The sequence below is a fragment of the Diceros bicornis genome, chromosome X (genome assembly GCF_020826845.1).
Source record: "Diceros bicornis minor isolate mBicDic1 chromosome X, mDicBic1.mat.cur, whole genome shotgun sequence".
In the NCBI taxonomy this organism is placed as follows: Eukaryota; Metazoa; Chordata; class Mammalia; order Perissodactyla; family Rhinocerotidae; genus Diceros; species Diceros bicornis.
In genome coordinates this window covers 26,307,668-26,334,495 of record NC_080781.1, presented here as the reverse complement: position 1 = coordinate 26,334,495, position 26,828 = coordinate 26,307,668, and the positions used below count along the sequence as shown (strand labels likewise).

At 41.6% G+C, this 26,828-nt stretch overlaps 1 protein-coding gene across 7 annotated transcripts in view; it reads left to right on the top strand.

Annotated features, from left to right (window-relative positions):
* Nucleotides 1–15,117: 15,117 nt before the first annotated feature.
* The window catches only part of TAB3 (TGF-beta activated kinase 1 (MAP3K7) binding protein 3), a 64,687-nt gene continuing 52,976 nt past the window's right edge, over nt 15,118–26,828 (top strand). For 3 of the 7 annotated variants that reach the window (XM_058535608.1, XM_058535606.1, XM_058535604.1), the window contains exons 1-2: nt 15,119–15,236; nt 16,598–16,666. The gene's annotated coding sequence lies outside the window, so the exon portion shown is untranslated. Of the gene's footprint in view, nt 15,237–15,899; nt 16,485–16,597; nt 16,667–26,828 lie in introns of those variants that run through there. The other 4 variants (XM_058535609.1, XM_058535607.1, XM_058535610.1 and 1 more) reach the window with 3 other exon arrangements.

Genomic DNA, 26,828 nt, shown 5'->3' with positions numbered 1-26,828 from the left:
CCTCCTGTATACATGGGAGAGACCCAGGAAAACTGTGTAACTTCCCAAAATGGCCCAAGACACCACCTTAAATACCGTCTCCAGCTAAAGATAAAAGAAAGATGTTGGGGTGCCAGTTATTGGAGGTGATGAGGAAAAGCATAGTAAACAAGGGTAAGATTGTTATGCAAATTTAAGTCCTTATCTTCTTCACTGATAAGAGTTTCTAGAGTTTTAGTCACCCTCCCCTTCCTGCTACAGAGGGAGACACGCTTACAAACGGAGATTTCCCTTATAAATGTCATTGTCTCTTACAAGAGGATAACTTATACTCAGTTTTCAGAGCTTCTTCTGCATCTACTGTTTATTAAAGATGACCAGCTCAAGATAATCAATATGCCAAATAGGTATTTTTGGGGGTGGCATATTCTGCGCTCCCTCAGTAGTGATGGGATTGTACTTGGGAGTTCTCTCCCTTGGCGACGGGTATGTTCTATGTGTGGGAAGAAGGGCATGCATAGATGTCTGTGTGGCCAGAATAGCAGAGTGGCAGAGGCAATGCTTTTCCCCTAATATCTGTTCGCCTCTTCTATCATAATAGAATTTTGAGCTGAGTGTGTGGCCACCTAAAATAAAAACTTGATTTCCCAGACTACTTTGTAATTGGATGTGGTCATGGGACTAAGTTCTAGCCAATGGCATTTGAGAGGGCACATGTGCAACTTCCACGTTATGCCCTTAAAGGGAAGACACATGTCTTTCCCTTTCTGCCTTCCCGCTAGTTGGAATATTGAGGTGGAAGAGAGCCATCTGGGATCAGGAAATCAGGGCAGCACTGTATGAACGGCAGAATAAGATAGAAGGAACCTGGTTTTCTGACACTATAGAGCATCATACTAGCCTAGACTTTTATAGGAAAAATTTTATTTATCTGTTATGCACAAACTTACATCTTAATTAATAAGTAATTATATATCATAATCAAATTTTAGAAACCCAGAACAAAATAGAGTATTTTTCAGCTTTGCATAAGAACGACTACTTCTTTTGCTTTGAGCAATATGAAATGTAAAATGTGATAGACGAAGGATTAATAACTATACTATATTAACAAGTCATTTAAATTCATACGAAAGACACCTAAATCCTATAGTTAAGAGAATGAACAGTCAATTGATTCTTGAGGAAATACATATGGTGAAGGAAAATCACTTGGAAAATGTTTATCCTATATAGATAACAAAGGAGTGAAAATTAAACTAATCTAGAGAGTTCATGTTACACCTAATAACTATACTAGCTAATGCTTATTGAGGACCTATTTCATGCTAGGCACTATGCTAAGTGTTTTATATCATTTAATCTTCACAGCATTTTATATATGAGAATCTGAGGCTTGAAGAGGTTAAGCAACTCACCAAAGGTCACATAGTTAGGAAGTACTTAGAGCAGAATTTTAAACCCAGTGGTGTCTGACTTCAGAGTCAGTACTCTCAACTGCTAAACTATATTACCTCCCATGCCAAAAGAGTCACATTTATAATGATGATAACACACACTACTGGAAAGACTGGTAAAGTGGTTTACTCATTCATTACTGTCCAGTTTGCTCTCAGATAACTTGCTGCCCTTCTCTTGCTCTGTTCTGTATCACAAGAAACTAAATTTTCCAAATTCCTTTGTTCTCTGGTTTCTGGGTAGTTTTGCCCAATGGACAGTACTTGCAGAAGATTGGAGAGCAAGAAGAGGAGAGTTCAAAGTTCTTTTCTCTCTCTCTCTTTCTGCTTCTTAGAGCATCTCATCCATGGGTCCAAATTTTGCTAGACCAAACCTCCCTTGATGATCCCAGCAACTACTGGACAGTTCTGACCAGGCAGACCCAGTCATGCTTCTAGTTCCCTTTGGATGGCTCTGGTTTCTGGGCTCTGCTAATACCACTTCATCCAAGTGTCCCTCCATCCCTAGGGTGGCAGCAACTTTCTGCTGTTGCCAATCTCTGAGTTATTTCACCACTGACTTCTCAGCTTCTCCATTACCTGTAAAGTCAATTTCCTGTTTTATTTTTGCTTTGTTAGAAGTACTACAGTGGTTTCTGTGGGGTTTGCTGGAACCTGACCTAATACACAGACAATACACTCCTTTTGGGAATAAGAGCAATAATGATGATTATACACATTGATCCAGTTTTCTACCCCTGAAAATGTAGCCTAAGAAAATAATTTAACGAAAACAACCACAAAAAAATGTGCACGTAGATGTTCATTTCAGCATTATTTATAACAGCAGAAAATTGGAAATCACCTAAATGTTCAATATTAGGAGAATGGACTAAAAAATCAGAGTACATAACACAATGGAATAAAATGCAGCCATTATAATTATTGTATCAGCTTTTGCTGATACAATATTTGTATCAAATATACAAAAGCTGTATAATTATTGTCAGCTTTTGCTAGATTATGCTGCAGTTGCAGATGATCCCCACATCTCTGATTTATCACAGGTTTATTTCTTACTCAGTTATTTATCCTTTGCAGGTTAGCTGCAGCTCTGCTTCATTCCAGGACCCAGTTGGAAGGACCAGGCCCATGCTGGTCTCAAGGCAGTGGAAAAAGCAGGAACAGAATAATACAATAGCTCTTAAAGCTTATGCTCAGATGTGGGATATGTCATTTCTGTTCAAATTCCACTGGCCAAAGCAAGTCATATGACCAAGCCTGATATCAATGAAGCAGATACTGCTCTTACAGGGAGGACCACCAGGGACTGGCTCTGTAAATACGGCCCCAGAGGAAAGGGGCAGAAAATATTTTCAACAACAATAAAATCTACCACAATAATGAAGACTATGAAGAAACATGGAAAATGTTTGATATAATGATAAGGCAAGTAAGAATATAAAGATAAGAGCAAAAGATTTTACATACACTATTGTGGTGGAGTCTACTAGCTGTCCACCAAAATCCTTTCTAATCTGTTTCCTAGGCATATGAAGTTAGATGTAGTCATATGGCTAAGATTCTAGTCAATAACACTATCTACCTAGAGATAGTGTCAAATCCCACAGGTTAAGGGCTCAGTCCCAAAGGACTGCCCCCTCCCTCCCCACTTCGGACATCAATTGCAAGTCTAGGTGGTCACTTGTGCTTCTGGTCAACCAGCTGTAAATTGGAGGTTCTCATGACCCCCTCCCCAGGCTCAATTAATTTGCTAGCACAACTCACAGAATTTAGGAAAACAATTTACTTACTAGATTACCAGTTTATTATAAGAGGATATAACTCAGAAACAGCCAGATGAAAGAACTCTCTCTGGCATGCCACCCTCCTGGCACCTCTACATGTTTACCAAACAGGAAGCTCCCTGAACCCTGTACTTTTGGGTTTTTATGGAGGGTTCATTAAGTTGGCATGATTGATTAAATCATTGGTCATTGCTGATTAATTCAACCTCTAGCCCATCTCCCTTCCCCAGAGGTTTGGGGGTGTGGCTGAAAGCTCCAACCCTCTAAATACAAGGTTGGTTCCCTTGGCAAGCAGCCCCCATCCTTAGGGGCTTTCCAAAAGTCACCTCATTAACATAATATCAGGTGTGGTTGAAAGGGACTTGTGATGAATAACAAAAGGCACTTTTATAGTTCTTATCATGTAGGAAATTCCAAAGGTTTTAGATGCTCTGTGCCAGGAATGGGGACAAGGACCAAATATATATTTCTTACTATAAATCGGAATATCACAAGGACCCACTCTCATGCACTGTGATTTACCACCTCCCAGCTATTCCCTCCCACATCTTTAGGCTCATGACAATGGGTCAGAAAATTATAGAATAAGAAGTTAAGAAAGAATTCTTGTGATGTCACCAATCTCTGATTGGGAGCATGAGGTTTGAGCGTAAACAAATGATTTTTTTTTTAGGAAGATTAGCCCTGACCTAACATCCAATGTCAATCCTCCACTTTTTGCTGAGGAAGATTGGCCCTGTGCTAACATCCATGCCCATCCTCCTCTACTTTATGTGGGACACCACCACAGCGTGGCTTGACAAGCAGTGCATTGATGCCTGCCCAGGATCCGAACCTGTGAACCCCGGGCCGCTGAAGTGGAGCGCACACACTTAAGTGCTACGCCACTGGGCCAGCCCCAACAAATTCTTTTTAGGTACCAAAAGGAGAAGTTTTTAAAAACTCTCTACATAATTTCTCCTTGGTAAAACTGAAATAATGATAAAATTTGATTTTAAATATTTATTCTTTCATTAATAACAACTAAACATATATTTACTCATTTCTGTTATGAGTTTACACATGACCTCTTTAAGGATAATCTCCCTAGACAAATTTCTCCTTCCTATAACTTTTCCCAACCCCAACCCTCCCAAAGACTTCCTTGAGACCCATAGTTTCTAGAACACCAAAGGTATGAACTATAGCTTCATTTACTTCATTCCATTATGCTTATTTGTTTATGTGGCATTTTTCTCCAACGGACTGGTTATACCTTGAAGCCAAGGACTTTGTTTTATTCATCTCTGTATCTTCAAAACCTGGCTCAGTAAATGTATATTGAGCAATGAATGAATTCCTAAGGCTATGAGTAAATGACACTTGCTGTTTCTAGTGTTCCTGACAGAGAGTTCATTCCATTTGGGAAGGCAAGGGCCGAATTCCCATTTTGGCTGGACAGTTACCTATTACCTTGGGCAATTCTCTTAACCTCAATTTTCATCTGTTAAATGTCTCTTTGTACTATTCCATGTTTACTGTGAAAAGGAAACTCTGTGGTCCAGAAAGACCTTAAGACTACCTGGGTGAGAAAGTGGTTGAAACAGAAGCCATTTTTTTATTTTATTTTATTTATTTATTTTTTCCCCCAAAGCCCCAGTAGATAGTTGTATGTCATAGTTGCACATCCTTCTAGTTGCTGTACATGGGACGCGGCCCCAGCATGGCCGGAGAAAGGGTGCGTTGGTGAGCACCCGGGATCCGAACCCGGGCTGCCAGTAGCAGAGCGTGCGCACTTAACTGCTAAGCCACGGGCCGGCCCCAGAAGCCATTTTTTATATGTATTGAGGAGTTGGCTCTAGTCTTCCCAAGAGCAAAGAAGACTCTCAGTGACAATATTTTGTAAGCAGTATTAATCCATATGTCACTGACTTTGGTAAGGAAGGATTTAAATCCTGCCTCTGTCCAAACTTACTGTGTCAACTTAGGTTCTCCAGGTTTGTTTCCTTTTGTAGAATTACATTAATTTAGCAGATGCTTATAGAGCACTTAGGTCTTGAGCACTTATTATATGTTGAGCACTAAGCACTAGGCAAAGATAGGATGCATTTTATTAACACAGAATATAAATATTTTTCTTCACTTTGCCTTCCCTACACTCAATCATGGTCTTCAGTGTTCAAACCATTTATTTCTTATACTCATTCATTCATGGTATATCAGTTTAGAATCTTTTGTTTGCAAGCAACAGAAAATTTATTCTAAACAGGCTTACTCAAAGGAAAATGTATTAGTTCATGTAACTGAATAGTATAGGGGATAGGACTGGTTTTTGTTTTTTTTGTGTGTGAGGAAGATCAGCCCTGAGCTAAGATCCATGCCAATCCTCCTCTTTTTTTTTGTTTTGCTGAGGAAGACTGGCCCTGAGCTAACATCTATTGCCAATCCTTCTCCTTTTTCTCCCCAAAGCCCCAGTAGATAGTTGTATTTCATAGTTGCACATCCTTCTAGTTGCTGTATGTGGGACACCGCCTCAGCATGGCTGGACAAGCGGTGCGTCATTGTGTGCCCGGGATCTGAACCAGGGCCACCAGTAGCGGAGCGCCCACACTTAACCGCTAAGCCACGGGCCGGCCCCAGGACTGGTTTTAAGTACTGATGCAGGAGTTGAAATGATATCCTCCAAATCTAGTTCCTCTCTCTTTCTCTCTCTCTCTTTCATCTTGCAGTTCACTTCTTTTGGATTGGTACCATTTTTAGACAGTTCTCTGTCTAGAACAGTTTTACAGTTCTCACTGTAGTCATGAGATGGCTGTAGGAACTCTAGATCTTCCATCCTCTAGAAAAAAGTGAGAATGTTTTTCCTAGATGTCTCAGCAAAAGTCTCATTGCATCTGATTGGCTCTGCCTAAGTCATGTGCGCACCCCTGAACCAATTACTGTGGCCTGAGGATTGTGAGGCTCTGATTGGCCAGGACTGAATAATATTGATTACCCTTGGAGCCAGAGATGAAGGCAACTTCACTAGAGGCACATACACTTAAAAAGGGGAGTAGTCTCCTCCATCCCCCACCAAGGGAAATCTGGAACAATTACTAGAAGTAGGGTTGGTAGGTGCTAGACAATAAAACAACTCAGTCCAGTATACATAGGTTTACTATACAGAGGTCTTAGATTAGGTTCCCTGGAAACAGATTTTGAGATGAATAGCTGAGTGCAGAATGTTTATTGAGAAAGTCTCTTGGGAAATATACCTGTAAGGAAGTAAGATTGGACAGAGGGAGACATTGACCCATGATGAGGTTTCGACCAAGGCTTCAGCCTGTCTTATATGGAGCTCTGAAGCTGGAATTGTCCTTCAGAGTTGACCCAAATTAATGCAAGAATGCCAAGTCTTTGTATTTCCCCATCAGCAGTCATTGGCTGTGGGCCACCCACTGGGAAAGTGCACAACTTTTGTGAGGTAGATCCTTGAAGCAAAGGCAATTCCCAGTGAGGGACATCGATGTCAGCTGTCAGGAACTGATAGCCCTAGCAACTTGGGGATAGGTATATTGCCCTGAAGAGGGGATCTCGGTGGAGCACCCAATATCCACTACAAATGCTCTACCATTGCTATAATCTTAGCGAGGTCACTCCATATGAACTCTTCCTAATTCACCTACCCACTCATTCTCTTGTACCTGCCTAGCCAAAAACGGTGTTGTTTTGTTTTGGGGGGCAAAATTATGCTCAGAGACTAAGACTGTCTTTGCCAATAGTTTATTTAACTCAAGTTTGCTGTGGGATTTATAATAGTTTCACAAGCCAATAGCATACAGGACCATGTCTCTTAATAAGCCAATAAAGAAATAACATAACATACTCCAAACCAATGATAGATTAATCACCCTATTGTTCCAGGCAAGGGGAGATGAAAGGAATCAAGTCCAAATTAAATTGAGGTGTACCTTTTTATATGAGTAGGTACTCGGGAGAGTTGGCTTGACCAACCAAAAGCTGATGTCCAGCTGCCAGTGCAAGACGAAAGTGAAAACTCCCCCGTTGCTAGAGCACATTGCTAGGGAATGATGGCACTGGTGTTGAGGGGCAGGCTAATCTTCTCCATGGGGCCGCTTGTCACCACTACTGATAAGGGAGTCATCCTTACCACAAAAGGAGCTAATGCCCCACGGTTTTTGGAGAGTTTATTTAGGTGAGCAAAGAGTGTCTTGCCCAGACAAAAATTCTCGAATAATTTTCACCAACTCTTGGTGTTTATAGTCTAAATGTCCTCTTGCAATAGTTGCTTCTCTGTGTGCTCTTACTGATAAGCCCCAATCGAGGCCCCTCAGCAGCTAGGCTACTGAGTTCTTAATGACAACAGATGAGATGATGACATCCTGACACAATTTACTTCATTCTTATATTAAAACAACAACTTTTTTTTCTTTGTCATAAACAAGTGAACTAAAACAACTTCATTTAAGTCATAAATAAGTGGATTTGAAATCATATCAAACCAATACACAACAAGTGTTTTCCTCTCCTGTCTTCTCCTATCTCCGTTATCCACCCACTGGATCTGTAGCAAACCTACCTTGCTGGCTCGTTAGAGAAGAGATTTTTTTTTTAAAGAAATCTATTTGTGATTCTCTCAACTTGAGAGTTGAAGAAGGTGGGCAACTGTGAGCTTGTGTGTGAGGATTCTCTCAGAGCATCGTTGAGCTTATCTAGCATTGAGGAAAGAAAATTGAGAGTCACAGTGAGTTTATTTGGAAGTAGACATTGAGCATGTTTTCCACTTTAAATGTACTTTTTGGAAAAAGGAATTAGAGATTACTTTGTACGGATCAAGAGAACTGGCCCCTAAATGTTTTTATTCCTATTATTAATTAAACTTTGACTCCAAACAAGAAAAATATGTTGAACCAATTTTAATTAAGCTCTTTCTTCTGAGACTGAAGAAAAATGCGAAGAAATGAAAAAACAGATAACCTCTCTTTCTTCTGAGAGATAGGTTATCACTTCTGAAATGACAGCCTTGATAGAGATGACCCAATGGGGAGTGGACTACTGGATGGGGGCTCTGGTGTTTAGGAACAGGGACTGGCAGGGAAAAGTAGGGATGTGACAGGGTTGATTCTTGTCACCAGCTGGAGTTGCTGAGGTTGGTGTACTATATCCATCCAGTTCAGGTGATGGCCTGAGATACAACCCTATTTCTCTAGCTTGTTCCAAAAAGAGTCTTGCTGAGGATAGGTGAGTTATGCTCCAGAAGAAGCACTAACCCATTATCCATCACCAGATATACAACTCTCAAGTCAGAGAATACTGAAATGTCAGCCAATGAGCCTGACCTGCCCTGGGACCAGGAGTGAAAGGGTGTGGGTGATAGGCAACTGATGTCTTTTCCTTCTTTGTCCTTTGCACTTAATTAATAATTTTATTTTCCCCTTTTAAGTGTTTTGGTATAAGAGGACTCAATTCCATTGTTCCTTGTGGTTATGATAAGGAAAATTAGAATAGGCTGCCTTTAGTTCTTCCAGCAAGTTCAGAAGGCATTCCAACACACTCATTATTTAGGGTACTGGCCAGTACAGGGGCAAGTGCTAAAGGAAGGTTAGCTAGGAAGCAAAGTAGAGGATAGAATAATAGGGAAAAATTTAGATTACAAGGAACCCCTTTACCATTGAGAATCACCAAATCACAAGGTAAAAATCAATCAAGGGTCTACACAGAGGTGAAAATTAACATAATTTAAATAGAGTATTTTAGTACGAAGAGTACATTTGTCTTAAAGTGATCCTGAGAACTCATGATGCTGGGTTGCAGGCAAAAAGCGCACTAAAACCAGAGATCTGCCCTTCTCCCAGAGGGATGGGCTGCACCCAAGCTCAGCTTCCCACGGGACTTCCTCCTCTCACAGGAGGACTGTAATATCCCATCAACCCCAAGGTCCCAGACAATGCCTATAAACAGCTGGCACCCAGGATCCAGATTGCCTGGCACCAAGCAGCCTGAGTAGTCTATCACTGACAAGGTTCCTCGTAGGCTTGCTCTATAAGAAGGAAGAGCAAGGGATCCTATCAACGGAACCCAGGCCTACCCTTCAGGTCCAACAAGGGTCTCCTCTCACCAAGGCTCAATTAGCTACTATTGGCCCAACCCACCACCTGCAGGAATCAACACTGAGCCACAGTATGGCACCATTTCTCAAGGAGACTAGCCAGTCACTTGGACAAATTGATTACTTTGGATCCCTTCCACACGGGGTGTGCATGACTGTGGAGCAGAAATTCATTCTTTCCAGAACTGATTCATACTCTTGTTATGTTTGCCTTTCCCATACACAGTTCCCCTAGCAGCACTACCATTCAAGAGATTACAAAATGGTCATCTATTGACGTGGTATCCCATACAGTATTGCCTAAAACCAATGGACCCGTGTTACCGCAAAGGAGTTGCACATGACCATGAGAAACACGGGTCTCATCATATACGTTATCACTCAGAAGCTGACAGCCTAATGAAATGGACCATTAAAGCTATGGCCATTAGCTAAAGCTAACTTTTTAGCTTTTAGACCATACCCTGTGGAGTTGGGGTGACTTGGTGAGAGGCAGCCCTTGTTAGTCCATGAGTAGCCACTATACTTGTCACCGTGAGTGACACTGGGTAAGACTAGAAGAAGAGCTGACCAGCTGAGCCCAACCCAAATTGCTGACCTACTGCATAATGAGCAAATAAAAAGGTTATAATTTTAGACTATTATGTTTTGGAGTGGTTTGTTACATGGCAATAGATTATTGATACAACAAGTGAGGCCAAAAATATCTGAAATGGTACATAAGATGTATCTGATACAGCTGAGGAATATATATGCAAAGTTCTATCACATACTAAAGAGAGCTTCTAGGCCCTTCCCTAAAGGCTCACCAAGAGGCAGCAAAACTGGTTCTATGACTATCATCCAAACACTTCCTCCAGCCTAAAGAAGAGAAGACTAGAAGGGAGATTTTTATTAGTTATCATCTTTGAGAGAGTGTTGCAGATTTTCTCTTCCATTGGGGAAGGCCAAGCCCAGCAAGGGGCCTCTGAGAGCTGAGTTAGGAGTGTCTTCCAGATGTATCACCCTTCAGCTGCTTGGTTACTGAACTGCAGCTATCTATAGGTCCAACTCACACAGAGGATTTTAGGGAGAGCCAACCACATACACTTGGAGTTTAGAGATTGGAGTCAGCATAGACACTGCTGCCTGCCTCTTGCCAGAAGAATTCAGAAGACAGGAAGCTTGCTGGAACAGCAATGACAGGGCAGTATGCCTGTTGTTCAGCATGGCAAGGATATGTGAGTGTCCCATGGATCAAGTGACTATCACAGAAAGCAAAAAAACTTGAGCCTCTTGCTCGTGCCCTGCCAAAGGCCCTGCCAGTTGGTGAGGGGATCCTGGCAGTAAGAAGTCTGGGTATTCCACAAGAGGCAGAGGTTGAGAAAAAGTTAGAAGAAGTTGAATCTATTTCAAAGAACTGTGATGTGAGGAGGGTGCTGAAGAATCACACCCCTTAGGAGAGCCAGCATTTGGATGCCAGTCACATAGAAGGCATGGACAACCAAGAGAGGACTTATAGCAACATCAAAAAGTAAAAGACACCAGGGGCTGAGGAGAGAGAGGCCAGACAGAGGAAAGAGCATCATTTGTGTGCTAAGATGTACTATCAAATCTTCCCAGTGGGAGCCTAAGAAGAATCCCCAAAAGAAACCAAGAAAGGGCCAATTTTAGGTATCTTCCACGTCCAGAGAGGACAAAGCCATCTTAAAGCAATAAAGCAATAACTTGCCCACCTCCATTCCCACCCTCTTCATCTTTGGAGGAGAAGAAACTATGGTTAGCAAAATGAGAGAGGAGAAATAGAAGCCTAAGTAACAGAACGAGAAGGATCATACCCTCTTCTTTGACTTCAAGCCCCCCACTGGTGGCAGGACCCAACTGGGAGAGAAAACAAGATATAACTTTAAATCAGATTTAAAGTTTTAATTATTTTATGGGACTGCTGGTTATCCCCCCAGCCTTTTACTAAAGTCATAGAATTTTTAGCTAGGTTCAAGATTGCTTAGAATAAGACCACATTTCCCAGTCTCTCTTGCAGGTAGATATAGTAATGTGATTAAGTTCTGGCCAATGGATTGTGAACATAGGTGATGTTAACAACTTCTGGGTCATGCCCTTAAAGGAAATGGGTAAGCCTTCCCTTTCCTGATGACTGGAATGTGATATGGTGCTGAGCCATTCTGGACCAAATATACCAGGAGAACCCTCTAGAGATGGTGGAGCAAGAAGACAGAAGGAGACTAACTCCTGCTCACTTTGTGGAACAGAGCTGCTGTATTAGTCCACTTTTGCATTTAGTCAGCAAAAAGTCTCAGTGCCATACTGTGATGTACACGTATTTCTCACTCATGGGTTTGTGAGTTGGCTGGGGCAGCTCTGCTTGGTATAAAACCCTGACCTTGAACAGGTTTTATATGAATGTTTTAACACGATGGTCCCCACTAAGCGGGATGTGTGACAGGAGTCAATGGCCCCCTTTCTGACCACATCCACCTTCCAAAATGAGTGGCTCTCAACACCAAAGCTGCTTTGCTTAAGGATGTGGGTCAAGTTCAGCTCTGCTCTAGGTGTCTCATTCTCATCTCCAGGCTGGAGAGAGATTAGAAGTTCTCAGAAGGACAGTGGCAAAAACTATAAAACATTGTTTAAAGAAACTGAAAAAGATACAAAGAAATGGAAAGATATTCCATGATCTTGGATTGGAAGAATTAACATGGTTAAAATGTCCATACTTCCTAAAGCAATCTACAGATTCAATGCAATCCCTATCAAAGTTCCAATGACATTTTTCACAGAAATAGAATAAAGAATCCTAAAATTTATATGGAACAACAAAAGACCCCAAATAGCCAAAGGAATCCTGAGAAAAAAGAATAAAGCTGGAGGTATCACACTCCCTGACTTCAAAATACACTACAAAGCTATAGTAACCAAAACAGCATGGTACTGGCACAGAAGCAGACACACAGATCAATGGAACAGAATGGAGAACCCAGAAATAAACCCGCACATCTATGGACAGCTAATTTTCGACAAGGGAGCCAAGAACATACAATGGAGAAAGGAAAGTCTCTTCAACAAATGGTGTTGGGAAAACTGGACAGCCACATGCAAAAGAATGAAAGTAGACCGTTATCTTACACCATACACAAAAATTAACTCAAAATGGAGTAAAGACTTGAATGTAAGACCTGAAACCATAAAAATTCTAGAAGAAAACATAGGCAGTACACTCCTTGACATTGGTCTTAGCAGCATATTTTCAAATACCATGTCTGACCAGGCAAGGAAAAATAAACAAATGGGACCACATCAAACTAAAAAGTTTCTGCACAGCAAAGGAAACCATCAACAAAACAAAAAGACAACCTAACAATTGGGAGAAGATATTGCAAACCATATATTTGATAAGGGGTTAATATCCAAAATATATAAAGAACTCATACATCTCAACAACAAAAAAACTAACAACCTAATTAAAAAATGCACAAAAGATCTGAATAGACATTTTCCCAAAGATCTACAGATGGCCAACAGGCACATGAAAAGATGTTCACCATCATTAACTAGCAGGGAAATGCAAATCAAAACTACAATGAGATATCACCTCAGGCCCCCAGAATGGCTATAATTAACAAGACAAGAAATAACAAGTGTTGGAGAGGATGTGGAGAAAAGGGAACTCTCATACACTGCTGGTGGGAGTGCAAACTGGTGCAGCCACTATGGAAAACAGTATGGAGATTCCTCAAAAAATTAATAGAACTACCATACCATCCAGCTATTCCACTGCTGGGTATTTATCCAAACATGAAAACACAAACACATAAAGACATATGCACCCCTATGTTAATTGTGGCATTATTCACAATAGCCAAGACTTGGAAGCAACCCAGGTGCCCATCAAGGGATGAATGGATAAAGAAGATGTGGTATATATACACACTATACACACTTAGCATAAAAAAGGATGAAATATGGCCATTTGTGACAACATGGATGGACCTTGAGGGTACTATGCTAAGTGAAATAAGTCAGAGGGAGAAAGTCAAATACCGTATGCTCTCACTCATAAATAGAAGATAACAACAACAACAAACAAACACATAGAGACAGAGATTGGATTAGTGGTTACCAGAGGGGGAGGGAGGGCAAAAGGGGTGATTTGCATATGTGTATGGGGATGGATGGTAATTAGTCTTTGGGTGGTGAACATTATGTAATCTATACAGAAATTGAAATATAATGATGTGCCCCTGAAATTTATATAATGTTATAAATCAATGTTACCTCAATAAAAAAAAATACTTAAAAAACAAACAAACAAAAAGACAGTAGCAGTTCCCTCCCATAGCAGCAGTTGGATCCAGCACTGTTTTCCCTATACTAGCAGACAGGCATCTTGAGCCCCCCCTCAAAGACACCAGCACCAGCAGATGCTGCTCCCTCCTCAGAGGTCTGAGTTTCAGCTCCGCAAGACCCCTCCTTTAAATGTCTAAATTCTAATAATCCCAACCTCATTCCTTGGTCCTCCTAGCTCTAGGCATAGCAGCTGCTTCCTGCAGATGCTATCTCTGTGATATATTGAGTGCTCTTCTCGCTTTTTCAGTTATCTAATTTCTAATGCTTTATATTAAATTCTCTGTTAAAATAATTGAGGTTGTTTGTTTCCTGACATCATCCTGACTAATTCACTGGACTAAATTCTATACCTGTGAGACTGCCCTCAAGAATTTTCTCTGTGATATACTTCATAACACCCTGCCCCCACTGTCTGTCACTCCTCTCTGTACTCAATTTTATCGAAGAATTTACTGTGCTGAACTGTCATCATTGTTTTTTTCTCAGCCACCTCCATCCCAGGCCAATAGCTCCCTGAGGTCAGAGCACATCTGTTTCCTCAGCACTTGGCACGTAGGAAACGCTGAACAACACACGTTTGAATGAATGAATAAATGAATGAGCGAGGAAAAATAAAACAGGAACAGAAGTAGTTAATAGTATGAGATGTGGAAGGCTCATGGAGCGCCAAAATGAAAGAGAAAGTTAGACGGTGATGTGAGAAATGGGAGGGCTGTGGCTGCCAGTTGCACGCTCAGCTCCGACCACACAGCAAGCTCTCAATAAATAACACGAATCGACAAGAGGATGAAGGGGCAGCTAAGACTCTGCAAAGAATACTCGCTGACAGGGAGGGTAGGGAGACGGAGAGGGTTGGAGGACTCCCGGGGACGCCCAAGCGTGTTCGCCGTTCGGGCTCTAGAGGGATGTCCGTGCCTTTAAGGGACGCCTCTCACTTCGCCGCCAGCTCCTGCCCAGCCCTTTCCCCGGTTTCATTCCTGGTTTCTCCGCCCCCTGCTCCTCCGCCCGGCGCCTCTAGAGGAAACAGGTAAAACACGGAGAACTGGGTTTTATTCCAAGGACCGTTCTGGGCATGCGTCACTGCCTGGCCGCGCGCAGGCGCAATAACTTCCGCAGTAATCCATGCCGCCCATTTCCGATACATGGGAGCGTTTGCTCCGAAGCCAGCTCGGGCTACCCTAATTGACCACCTTCCCACGGGCCCCCGCCCTCCGATTGCTGTGGAGGAAGCATCGCGAGATCGCCTTCGGCAGTCCCCGGCGGTGCCATCTTTGTGCCTGGCGAGCCGACGGCGCACGACGGGAACCCTGAAGCAGGCGGTTCTCTTGCCAAGCTCTCGCTGAGACCGGATCCAGGAACTACGAGGCGGGCCTCGGTGGGAGGGACGCACTGAGGGAGGAGGGAGGAAAGGGGGCGGCGGCAGCGGCGGCGGCGGCTCTCACCAGGTCCGGGCCCCGCGCGGCGCGCACCCGAGGGGGGGTCGGGCGGGGAAGCGGCGCCGGCCCGGACCCCCCGCGGGAACAGGCGGCGGGCGTGAGGGCGAGGCGGCGGCAGCGGCGGACGGGGAGCAGCGGGTGCCGGGTGAGTGTCCTCGAGGAGGCCCGGCACCTGCCCGGCGCGTCGGGGGTGGCCCTGGGGTCGTCCCGGTGACCCCGCGCCCGGGCGGTGGGCGTGTGTGCGACTGCGGGTGGTTCGGGGCTCCGCCCGGCCTGAGGCTGCGGCAGACACCGGGAACTGCGGGGCTGCGGGAGGTCTGCGCAGGGCCTCGCGCGCCCGCGCCGCCCCGGACGCCCCGGGAGGCCGAGGAGAGAGGGAGTGGCCGGGGGCCTGGGTTGGCCTTGGCTCCTCAAACGGAGGGGATGATGTCCTTCCTCATCGGACCCCAGACATTGCCAAGAGTGAACCTCTGTGGACGGGCTTCAAGCCCCAGCAAGGCGTTTCGGGATGAGGACTAAAAGCACCAAGGTTGGGGCTGTTGAGGTTTTGAGAGACATGGGGAAGATTAGTAGTAATAGTAATAATTGTTCTAAAAGAGATTTGCAGATGACTGTTGGCAGGTGTGGACTAAGGAGAAAACATTGTCTCCCTTCTTTTAAAGATCATATAAGCAGTTCCCTGAGGTCCAATAACAGATTACAGTTATTCCCAGTTGGAGTTACATAGTTTAGTACTGTGTACCAGCTCATTAAAGTGCATAAAAGCAGGATTTGGGGGGATGGAAGGGGGGACAAGGTGAGTTATAAAGTAAGCTGCATATGAGGTCAGAATTTCTTATTGTTGGTGAAAAGCATTTCTCTCCTTACTGAAACGTGATTTTTTTAAATTGCTTAAGAAAACTTGTCATCTTTGGTCCAGACAGGGATTGTCAGTTCCATATGTTCTTTAGTGGTTTGTCAGACAGTAATTTTCGCTTGTGATGTATTTACTTCTGGTTTGTAAAAGAACAAGAATTGATGGGGAAGAAGAAGAATTTGACGAACTTAGCTTCTTTTGCACACTTTTTCATTTTGGAAGGATAAGGGGATTTACTTTTTTTCTTTGTTTTGCAAATGTTTTGCAGTAGTATACAAGAACATTTGTAAGAAGAAAGAAACATTTCGATCAAGAAAGGGCTTTTGAGATGAGAGTTTAATTTGTCACAGTATTAAATTATAAAGGGCATCATCACCCATGGTAAGTTTTGTGATGGTGTCTTTTTATGAACACTGGAAGAATGCAAGCATACACATACATAATTTTAAATCAGTGTGCGATATGAAGTTTTTCAACTTTAGCCCCAACCCCCATTTGCCTACAACTAGCTTAATCAAGGGAAAGACTTTAATGAAGGTAAATATTAGATATGTGATTTTCATCTTTACATTTGACAGAACATAATAATCAATGTTCTGTCACTCAGAATTTTCTTTCACATTTATTTGACACAGTCTTCTCAATTATAGATACCACACTCTACAGTTTGTGGTGGAGCAAAGGGAGCTAACATTGAGAATATTCAGGCACTGGGCTCGGTGAGTTACGTATGTTTGCATTTAATCCTCATAGCTACCCTGTGCTAAAGATAATGTTATCCCTGTTGTACAGATATCGACACTAACCCCGGTATTTTTCACTAACTTTTCTGAGGAGGTCGTATAGCTGCTAAGTTGCAGAGCTAGAACTCAAACTCATGTGTGTCTGATTCTAGAATATGTGCTTTTTCTACTATGCTCTGCGTAAGTGTACGTGCTGATTAATACAAATTTTATGAAAATGGAAATTTTTGTTTCAAAGAAACCTTTCAGTTCTTTTGGTAATCTAGAAAGCTTTCAGTGTCCTTGACTGAAGATAATGTCGTTTTTTTTCTTTTCAGCTATGTCCATTTTCTAGCCAGAGGTAACATTTTAGCAGAAGTCTGCTGATTACTAGGGATTCCTAGTAGCCGCTAGTGAGCTATCTGAAATTCAGATGTTTTTAGTAATTTTGCATCCAGTTTCAGTATGCCCAAGATAATTCAAAGATGAAATGTTTTGTTTATTCTGGTCCTGTATAGTTTTCCAAATTATATTACTAAAATAAAATACCAACTATTTAGAGGGGTTTGAATTTGTTTTATCATAGCTTGGAGGTACACACAAACATACCCACCCACCTACTCACCCACCCACCTACTCACCCACCCACCTGCCTTCTCCAACGAGTAGAGTACTTGATAACAGACAGTTTTCCTTCTCTTTAATTTAGTACAGGGGTTTCGGACCCGGTTCGCGGTTTGCAGAAAATAATGGCAGCTATTCTGGGATCCAGCATAATCTTCTATGGGGCTAGGGAGTAAAACACCTTCCAGTTTCCCAGGCAGTATCTGAGGTGTTGGGGAAACAGGAAGAACATCTTGCTAGTGCACGGCCGTTGGTCACTTTTGTCCCCCACTAGTCTCTGCTCTTGCGTCTTTGATGTGCTGCCGAGCTTGCCATCCTTGCCATTATCTCTGCTCAAGAGAGAGTTCAACTGCAAGAGTAGCTGCTGAAATTTAAAGAAAGGAAAGGTGGTTAAGTGTCTGGCACTCATCCTTCAGCAGGTTATTTGGTTAGGTTTGCCTGTCGAATCAATTATCCCTGGCTGGAAGTTCTAGAAAAGTTATTATGGAATTTGGGATTTGCTGCTTCATCTTATAAGAAGTAAGTTGTTTGGGAGCCTTCAGTTAAGTAACCATGTCTCCTGGAAACAGTGGGCATTAGAGGAAAAAGAAGTCCTCTGCTCCCCAGGATACATCTGCGTGTGTATATGTTATATGGAGTTTGGAGCTTTGCTTGAAGTAATACCTTAGAGTCCTGACAGGCAGTGTTTGGTCTGAATGAGCAAATTTTTCATTATAGTTATATGCCCAAGAAAGAGTTAAATATACTTATTTGTGAAGGTAATTACTCATGGTATTTGGGCTATTGGGGTGAAAAAATTGACAAATGATAATGTAACTGAGTGCTCACCAAGTAAATAAAAAAGCCTCTCTGAAATGACTTATATTGCCAGTATATAAAGAAAAGACACCAGGAAATTGTCTCATATGTCTTTAGAAGTTTATTTTTATACCTTCCCCATAATAAACCTCAATTTATTATCATGGCCACAAATAGTCGTTTGTCTAAAAGTGAAATGGACCTGATGAAGTGTTTGGAACTGTCAAAATGAATTAATCCTAAATATTTAAGAACATTTATTATAGTTTAACTCATTGGCAGTTCTGTTAATTTGTTTGTCTGACCCTTCAACATCCCACTTCCCTCCTGCTTCAAGTTTCTCACCTTAATTTTCCTTCCCCTCTTTCTGACACTGTTCCTGCTGGTACCTGGAGCCTTCCCATAGTTCTCAGTTGACACTGAAGTCTTTGGGCAGAGTGGATGCTGACAAGGAGGGCAACGAAACTCCTCTAAGTCTACTCCCTTTCTCTGAATCCCTGTGCTCTAGAAGGTCAAGAGGGACTTGGACAAGACCCCTTAACCCACTCAGTTCTCCGAAAAGGAGAATGAGAGTAGCCAGAGTGAGGGAGGCAGTGTTAGGACCCTTGCTATGGTTTCTCCTTTTCTTTTCCTTTCCTCTCCTAAGCGATAAGGAGGAGAGTTTGTGAAAACTCACTGCTGCGGGAGCGGGCACTGTTCCCCTGTCCTCTTCTGCAGCCCACCGTGACCCCCACACTTCTTCCTCTCTCATTTTAGCTGCCATCCCACCCTTCATCCGTCTGTCCCAAGTAGGTTTTGCCTTCCTTATCTCAGGATCTCCTCCCACCGAAGTTCTGCCTTTTTGTCCTAACTTGCTGCCTTTCCTCCTGCTCTCCCTTGATCATGGAAGCCTAGGCCTGTGGTCCTAGGGGAGCTCAGACTCCTAGTTAGGGGAGGGAAGAATTCTTTTCTACTTCCAGGATTGAGTGGGGTGGGGTAGTTGCTTTTATTTTAAGTTGAATGCTAAATGGGTTTTCCTGTAGAAACACTGCCCATGCAGGTTTGGTATTTTATTATCCTTCTGTAACCTTATGGGTGTTTAAGCTTTTGTGGGCTGATTTGGAAACCTGGCACATAGACCTTTGTTTCCTGGGAAGGCCAGTTCTGAGATTCAAATAGACGATTTAAAAAAATCAGCTTGTGCTCCAGAAGTTCTTGGAGGTTGTGTGCTTTTGTTAATTACTCAGCGGGATGGTAGGGAGTGCACCTTGAGCTATTCAAAATTAGATGTGTTATGTGGATCAGATGGCTCCTCTAGGAGATAGACGTTGATAGCCTTTTTAAATTGTCAGTGAGGAATTTCTGCATTTAAGCACATGTTTTGAAATAACAGTTGAAGTTCAGTCCATCTCAGGTTAATGTTTGTCATTAAAGCAGATGTTACAGTGTTGTGGAAAGAACAGTTTTGCTTTGTCATGAAAGGAATATCTTGTTCCTACTTTTTCTTGCTGCTGTTTTGAAACTTTTCAAGGGTATTGGAACTTGTGCAGTTATTTTACACTAGTTTACTTAATGATAAATGTGGACAGTGTGTTTTACCTGAAGATTTTGAAATAAAGTTTTATTAGTGTTGTTGAAGTTACATACTGTTACCACCGTTTGTAGTGTTCAAACAATTAAGTGATGGATTTCAAAGTGGTAAAAGTGAAGTAAAATACATCTTAAATTTGTTCTCCATAAATGTGTTCAGTTTTTAGCTTGGTTGAAGAACATTCCTAATAAAAGGCAAGATGGGCATATTTTTTGTGTCTCCAAACCACTCTTGTTTTAAAAATGAATTTGAGTAAGCACCCTTTGTTTAAGAGTTTATGAAAATCAGTGTTACCTCAATTAAAAAAAAAGAGTTTACCAAATTATTTAATTACAGAGTGCCGTGGTTAAAAATATGATCTCTAGAGGTAAAATGTTCAAATGTTCAGATCTTACTTTTGACGCTTAGCTAGCTTTGTGATGATCTTCGGCAAGTTGCTTAATCTCTGTCCTGTTTCCTCATGTTTGAAATTGGGATAATGTGATATCTACCTCACAGGACTTTTGTGAGGATTAAATGAGCCAGAGGATGTCTAGTATTTAAAACATGCCTAGCAATGGTAAATGCTCAAAAAGAGTTAGTTCTTGTTATTATTACATTGTCATTGGCATTATTACTGCTGCTATTACTACTTTAGCTACCTTCTGAAATGACACCCCTTCTGTTCTTGGATGTGTGTGTGTGTGAAAGATATATTTGTTTATTCAGTAGTAATTTTTTAGTGCAAAGCTTATGGGGGGCCAAGGAGAGCAGTATATTAACTATTGGGTATATCCAAAATTGGCAATAGTGCAGGAAATCCGTAAAATATTAAGCTGACTTTTTTCAGTAACACCATTCCTTTTTTTTTTTTTTTTGTGAGGAAGATCAGCCCTGAGCTAACATCCACGCCAATCCTCCTCTTTTTGCTGAGGAAGACCAGCCCTGAGCTAACATCTATTGCCAATCCTCCTTTTTTTCCCCCCAAAGCCCCAGTAGATAGTTGTATGTCATAGTTGCACATCCTTCTAGTTGCTGTATGTGGGACGCCGCCTCAGCATGGCCAGAGAAGCGGTGCATCGGTGCACGCCCGGGATCCGAACCCAGGCCGCCAGTAGCGGAGTGCGTGCACTTAACCGCTAAGCCAAGGGGCTGGCCCCCCACCATTCCTATTATGTTAGGTATGAGGAACTATGCCACTTTGATGTATGAGCAAAACTGGATTATTTGAGTAACCATAGTGTTTTTATTAAAATTTGTTTTATTATCTTGGCATCTATAAGACCAGAGTCTGTAGAGAGAGTCTCAATTTTTAAGTGGTCCATTTATAAGACTTTCTTTTTGGAAATCAGCACCATTTTCCCACAGAAATAATGTCATATGTGGCCTTCAGATTCGCAGTCCAGCCCAACGTATCTGAATTTGAAGACTGGTAGTACTAAAAACTAACTTCTGTGTATAAGTGTCTCAACAAGAACATGCGCTGAGAGCATCAGGTACTGAAAGATTATGAAAACAATCTTGAAGATGGGGCAGTGGAGTCACATTCCTTCACAATCTTAGCAAGGACTCTCAAGCATTGGGCAGAAGGGCTTTCTTCTCTGGTGGAGGCTGAGGAGAGGGTGAGTAGTGGGACCTGATCTCTAGAAGGCAGGAGCTTTTTCCTGTCTTGGCTCCTCAACAGGGTGTATAGTATAGTGGTTGCCCTCAAATCTCTGTTCCATCGCTTACAGAACTTCTCATCTGTAAAATGCAGGTATAAGAACTGCCTCTCTGAGCTGGCCCCGTGGCATACCGGTTAAGTGCGCACACTCTGCTGCTGGCGGCCCGGGTTCGGATCCCGGGCTCGCACTGAGGCATCACTTGTCAAGCCATGTTGTGGTGGCGTCCCATATAGAGTGGAGGAAGATGGGCACAGATGTTAGCCCAGGGCCAGTCTTCCTCAGCAAAAAGAGGAGGATTGGCATAGATGTTACCTCAGGGCTGATCTTCCTCACAAAAAAAAAGAAAAAAGAAAGGAAAAAAAAATAGGGCCAGCCCGGTGGCGCAAGCAGTTAAGTGCGCGCGCTCCGCTGCAGCGTCCCGAGGTTCACTGGTTCGGATCCGGGCGCGCACTGACGCACCGCTTGTCAGGCCATGCTGTGGCGGTGTCCCATATAAAGTGGAGGAAGATGGGCATGTATGTTAGGCCAGAGCCAGTCTTCCTCAGCAAAAAAAAAAAGAGGAGGATTGGCAGATGTTAGCTCAAGGCCGATCTTCCTCACCAAAAAAAAAAAGAACTGCCTCTCTTACAGGGCTCTTGGAAGGGTTAAATGTGTTAATATATATAAAGCACTTAAAACAGCACCTGGCCTATAGGTGAATGCATAAGAAATGTTATATATTTATTATTAAGCTTTACTGTTTTAGGACCTCTGGAATTACCCCCCTTTACTTGGCTCTCCACGCCCATATCTATTGTACTTAAATAGGATTGTTCTCCCTTATCCACTGAGAAATGGTTTCATAGCTTTTTTTTTTCATCCCTGCCAAAAGTAAGCACCTTTTTTTGAGAGGCTTTTCTGGGGTTTATTTTATTTAGTAATATTGGAGAAATAGGTAGCATTTCTTCTGTGAACCCACCCCCATCTCCTATTTAGGCCTTGTGGGAATGGAGACACATTACTTGAAGATACTGACTGTGGACGTTTGATTGGGTCAGAATAGAGGTACAAACTTCTCAACTTTTGGTAGTTTTCGCTAAATCGTTTCTTTTTAAGTAAGCTTTTTATTTTGGAATAATTTTAGATTTACAGAAAAGTTGCAAAGATAATACAGAGTTCTCATATATCCTTCACCCAGGTATACATAACTGTGGTACCTTTGTCAAAACTAAAACACGGTCATTGGTATATTAAGATTAGCTAAACTGCAGTTTTATTCGATTTCACCAGTTTTCTTGCTAATGTGGGATACCATGTTGCATTAAGTTGTTAAGTCATTTTTAATTGTTTGCATTTATATCATTGAGATCTCCTGTTCTTTAGTGAATGAGTTTCTGTGGACATAAAGCCATTTTCTGATTTAAGTTTTCTGCAGGTCCTCAAAAGGCCAGGGGTTTCCGCTGGTGATGGCACATGCAGGGATTTGTCTTAGCACTGAACTTTATAGTTTGAAATAAAAGTAGAGAGACCTATGATAGTGGAAAGAATGCTATAGGGATAAGGTGGAGACTAAAGCATTTTTATAATTTAAAAATATGTTTTCACAGGACTAAATGAGTTCTTTTTTTTTTTTTAATTTTATTTATTTTTTTCCCCCCAAAGCCCCATTAGATAGTTGTATGTTATAGCTGCACATCCTTCTAGTTGGTGTACGCGGGATCCGGCCTCAGCATGGCCGGAGAAGCGGTGCGTCGGTGCTCGCCCGGGATCCGAACCCGGGCCGCCAGCAGCGGAGCATGCGCACTTAACCGCCAAGCCTCGGGGCTGGCCCTAAATGAGTTCTTTTATGTACTGTTCACTTTTAATGAATTTAGCTTCAAAATGACAACTCATCCTTCCTTTTAAAAATGTTAAAGTTGGATAGAAAGCATACTTTCTTCATATTGGATATACTAGCTAATTGGAATGAATGGGAGAAATTAATTTTTTGTACTTATAATTATGATTGATTTAATAAGAAATTAATATTAAGTTAGTACAATAATTTAATGTCAATAATTTAGCACATTTGTTTGTTTATATATACTGGTTTCAGTTTGTGGTCATGATTGATTCTTTTAAGTCTTTTTCAGGAGTACCATATGCTGTAGGTGCCATTGTCATTCTAAATTATCACATATGCCTTAAGTTTGATGTCCAAGTCATCATTTAGTGTAAACAGAAAGTTATCTGTTGGGTTGCACATCATGAACTTTACTTCCAATAAGTCTTATCTTTTCTGCCTCAGAAATAGCTTTTGGCTATTAGTCATGGATGGCAAAGAAATTAATTTTGAATTGGTAACATTTGGATAAAAATATTTCAATTGAGTATGGTATGTATTGAGGCACACTGCCAGTAAATAAATGCTCTTGGTGGGTGGAAATCCCCTAGAACTGACAGAAAATTGGGAGAGGTGTGAACTTAAATAACTTCTATTGTTTCTACTTATCAAGAGCTGCTTATGACCTTGAACAAATCACTCAACTTCAAAGGACCTTGGTTTCTTCATTTGTAAAATTAGGAGATTTGACTAGATGTGTGAATTTATTAGTTAATTTCTGAGATTTGAAAGACCCTCCTATTTAATAAAAACCTGTAAGATCAAGTTGCTTGTCTTAGATCTTTATGAATCAACACTAGTCACTAAATCTAGATATAAGTCAATTTATCTTTTTGAGTTGAAATAGTTTCTAACCAATGTTACTGTAAGTTTGAGAGTCACTAGTTGGTTTGACACCTCTATGAATATTTTTTGGTAATTAGCATGTTGTCCAATACCTGCTTTTTTAGTTTTTGTTAGTTATTTGATTTCTGGGCTTTGACCTGAAGCAGTGGACTTCACACATTTTTGCTGTCATGCCCCCTAAGCAATTTTGAAAAATAGGTACTCCTTCACACTTAAAAAATAATTTATTAGGGCCGGCCCTGTGGCTTGGCGGTTGAGTGCGCGCGCTCCGCTGCTGGCGGCCCGGATCCCGGGCGCGCACCGACACACCGCTTCTCCGGCCATGCTGAGGCCTCGTCCCACGTACAGCAACTAGAAGGATGTGCAGCTATGACATACAACAATCTGCTGGGGCTTTGGAGGGAAAAAATAAATAAATAAAATCTTTAAAAAAAATAATTTATTAAAGTTTAATATATGTGCAGAAGTCCACATCAGTAGTGAACAGCTCACTGCTGAGCCCACTTGTGTACCAGCACCCAGATGAAGAAAGTGAACGTTACCAGCCACTTAGAAGCCCCTTTATGTGCCCTTCTGGTCACTTACCACCCTATCCCCCAATTATTTCCCTGATTTTTATCATCACAGATTAGTTTTGCCTACTTTTGTACTTTATATAAATGGAATCTTACTGTGATCTCTTGTGCAACATTATGAATGTGAGATTTATCTACATTGTGTGTACTTGTAGACTGTTCTCTCATTACTGTGTATTCTATCGTGTAAATATAACACTATATATTATTCTGTTGTTGACGGATATGTAGGTAGGTTTCAGTTTTTGGAGCATGTCTTTCTGACCTTGGAGTAGCCAGATTTCTTAAAAGGACTTTTTCAGGGGGCTGGCCCCGTGGCTTAGCGGTAAAGTGCACGCGCTCCGCTGCTGGCGGCCCGGGTTCGGATCCCGGGCGCGCACCGACGCACCGCTTCTCCGGCCACGCTGAGGCCGCGTCCCACGTACAGCAACTAGAAGCATGTGCAACTACGACATACAACTATCTACTGGGGCATTGGGGAGGAAAAAAAAAAAAAAAAAGGAGGAGGATTGGCAGTAGATGTTAGCTCAGAGCCGGTCTTCCTCAGCAAAAAGAGGAGGATTAGCATGGATGTTAGCTCAGGGCTGATCTTCCTCACAAAAAAAAAAAAAAGGACTTTTTCAGTTATAAGTATTTCTTTTGGAATTCTGACTAGAGAAAGAATGGGAGAACTGGTTTATTTTAATATGGGCATCTAAAAAAATTTTGAGTTAATATATAATAAAACCTTTTACTCTGTAAATCTCAAGGAAAGTGTCAGTATTTATAACTAAATCTAGCTGACTGAGGTTTGTGCTTTCATAGCTGTTTTGGGTGGAATTGCTTCAAAAATGTGTCATGTACTTCCTTGCCTATTTTGACTTGCTGATTTGTAGAAGTTCTTTATTATATGCTAGAAATGAGCCCTTACTGGTTGCAAGGGCATGCTTTTATATATATATATTTTTTAATTTTATTTATTTATTTTTTCCCCCAAAGCCCCAGTAGATAGTTGTATGTCATAGCTGCACATCCTTCGAGTTGCTGTACGTGGGACGCGGTGGCCACGACGCATGGCCAGAGAAGCGGTGCGTCGGTGTGCGCCCGGGATCCGAACCCAGGCCGCCAGTAGCGGAGCGTGTGCACTTAACCGCTAAGCCACGGGGCCGCCCCTGCTTTTATATTTTTAATGTGTCTTTTGATAAACCAGTGTTCTTAGTTTTAATGTAGTCTGATTTATCATTATTTTCCTTTATGTTTAAACTAGACATCAGATCAGGTTCAATTTAAAATATCCTTCCCTATTCTCTCCCATCCTCCAGAAGCTTTATTGTTTTGGCTTTCACGTATAGGTCTAGCATCTGCCTGAAATTGGTTTTTGTGCATCGTGTGAGGAAGGGGACAATATTATTTTTTTCCACATGGATGGCTAATTGTCCCAGCACACTATCTTTCCCTACTATTGTCAGTAATCAAATATCCCTATGTTTAGGGTTCTGTTTCTTGGCAGTCTATTCTGTTCCATTGGTCCTTGCACTGATACCACACTGTCTTCTTTACTGTAGCTTTATGATAAGTCTTGATGTTCACTAGAACAAGTTCTTCCACCTGGTTGTCCTTTGAGAGCATCTTGGCTATTCTTGGCCCCTTTTTGCACATTAATATGAATTTTAGTATCATCTTGTCACTTTCCACAGACCACACATGCACGCACAAAAAAAACTTGTTGTGATTTTGATTGTATTTGTATGGAATCTATAGAGCAATTTAGGAAGAATTGACATCTTTATCATATTGTTTTCTAATTCATGAACATGAAATGCTGCTCCATTTATTTAGATCCTTTTTAATTTCTCTCAATAATGTTTTATAATTTTCTCCAGAAAGTCATTCACAACTTTTGAGAGTTTTATTCCTGGATATTTGATATTTTTTGATATTGTAAATTTTTATAAATTTCATTTTGTTGTTTATAAAAATACAATTGACTTTTGTATATCGACTAAAGTCTAGCAATTGTGCTAAACGTTTGTTGCTTTTAGTAGTTTTTCTATAGTTTTTGTTTCTTCCTTTCAAATTGTAATACTTTTGTTTATTACTGTGCTAACTAGTACTTAGATTATAATATTGAATAGAAATGGTGATAGAGGGCACCATTGTTTTGTTCCCTTTCTCAAAGGGAAAACTTTCAACATTTCTCCACTAAATATGATATTTGCTTTAATTTTTTCCCAGTTACTCTATTAGATTAAGGAAGTTTCTG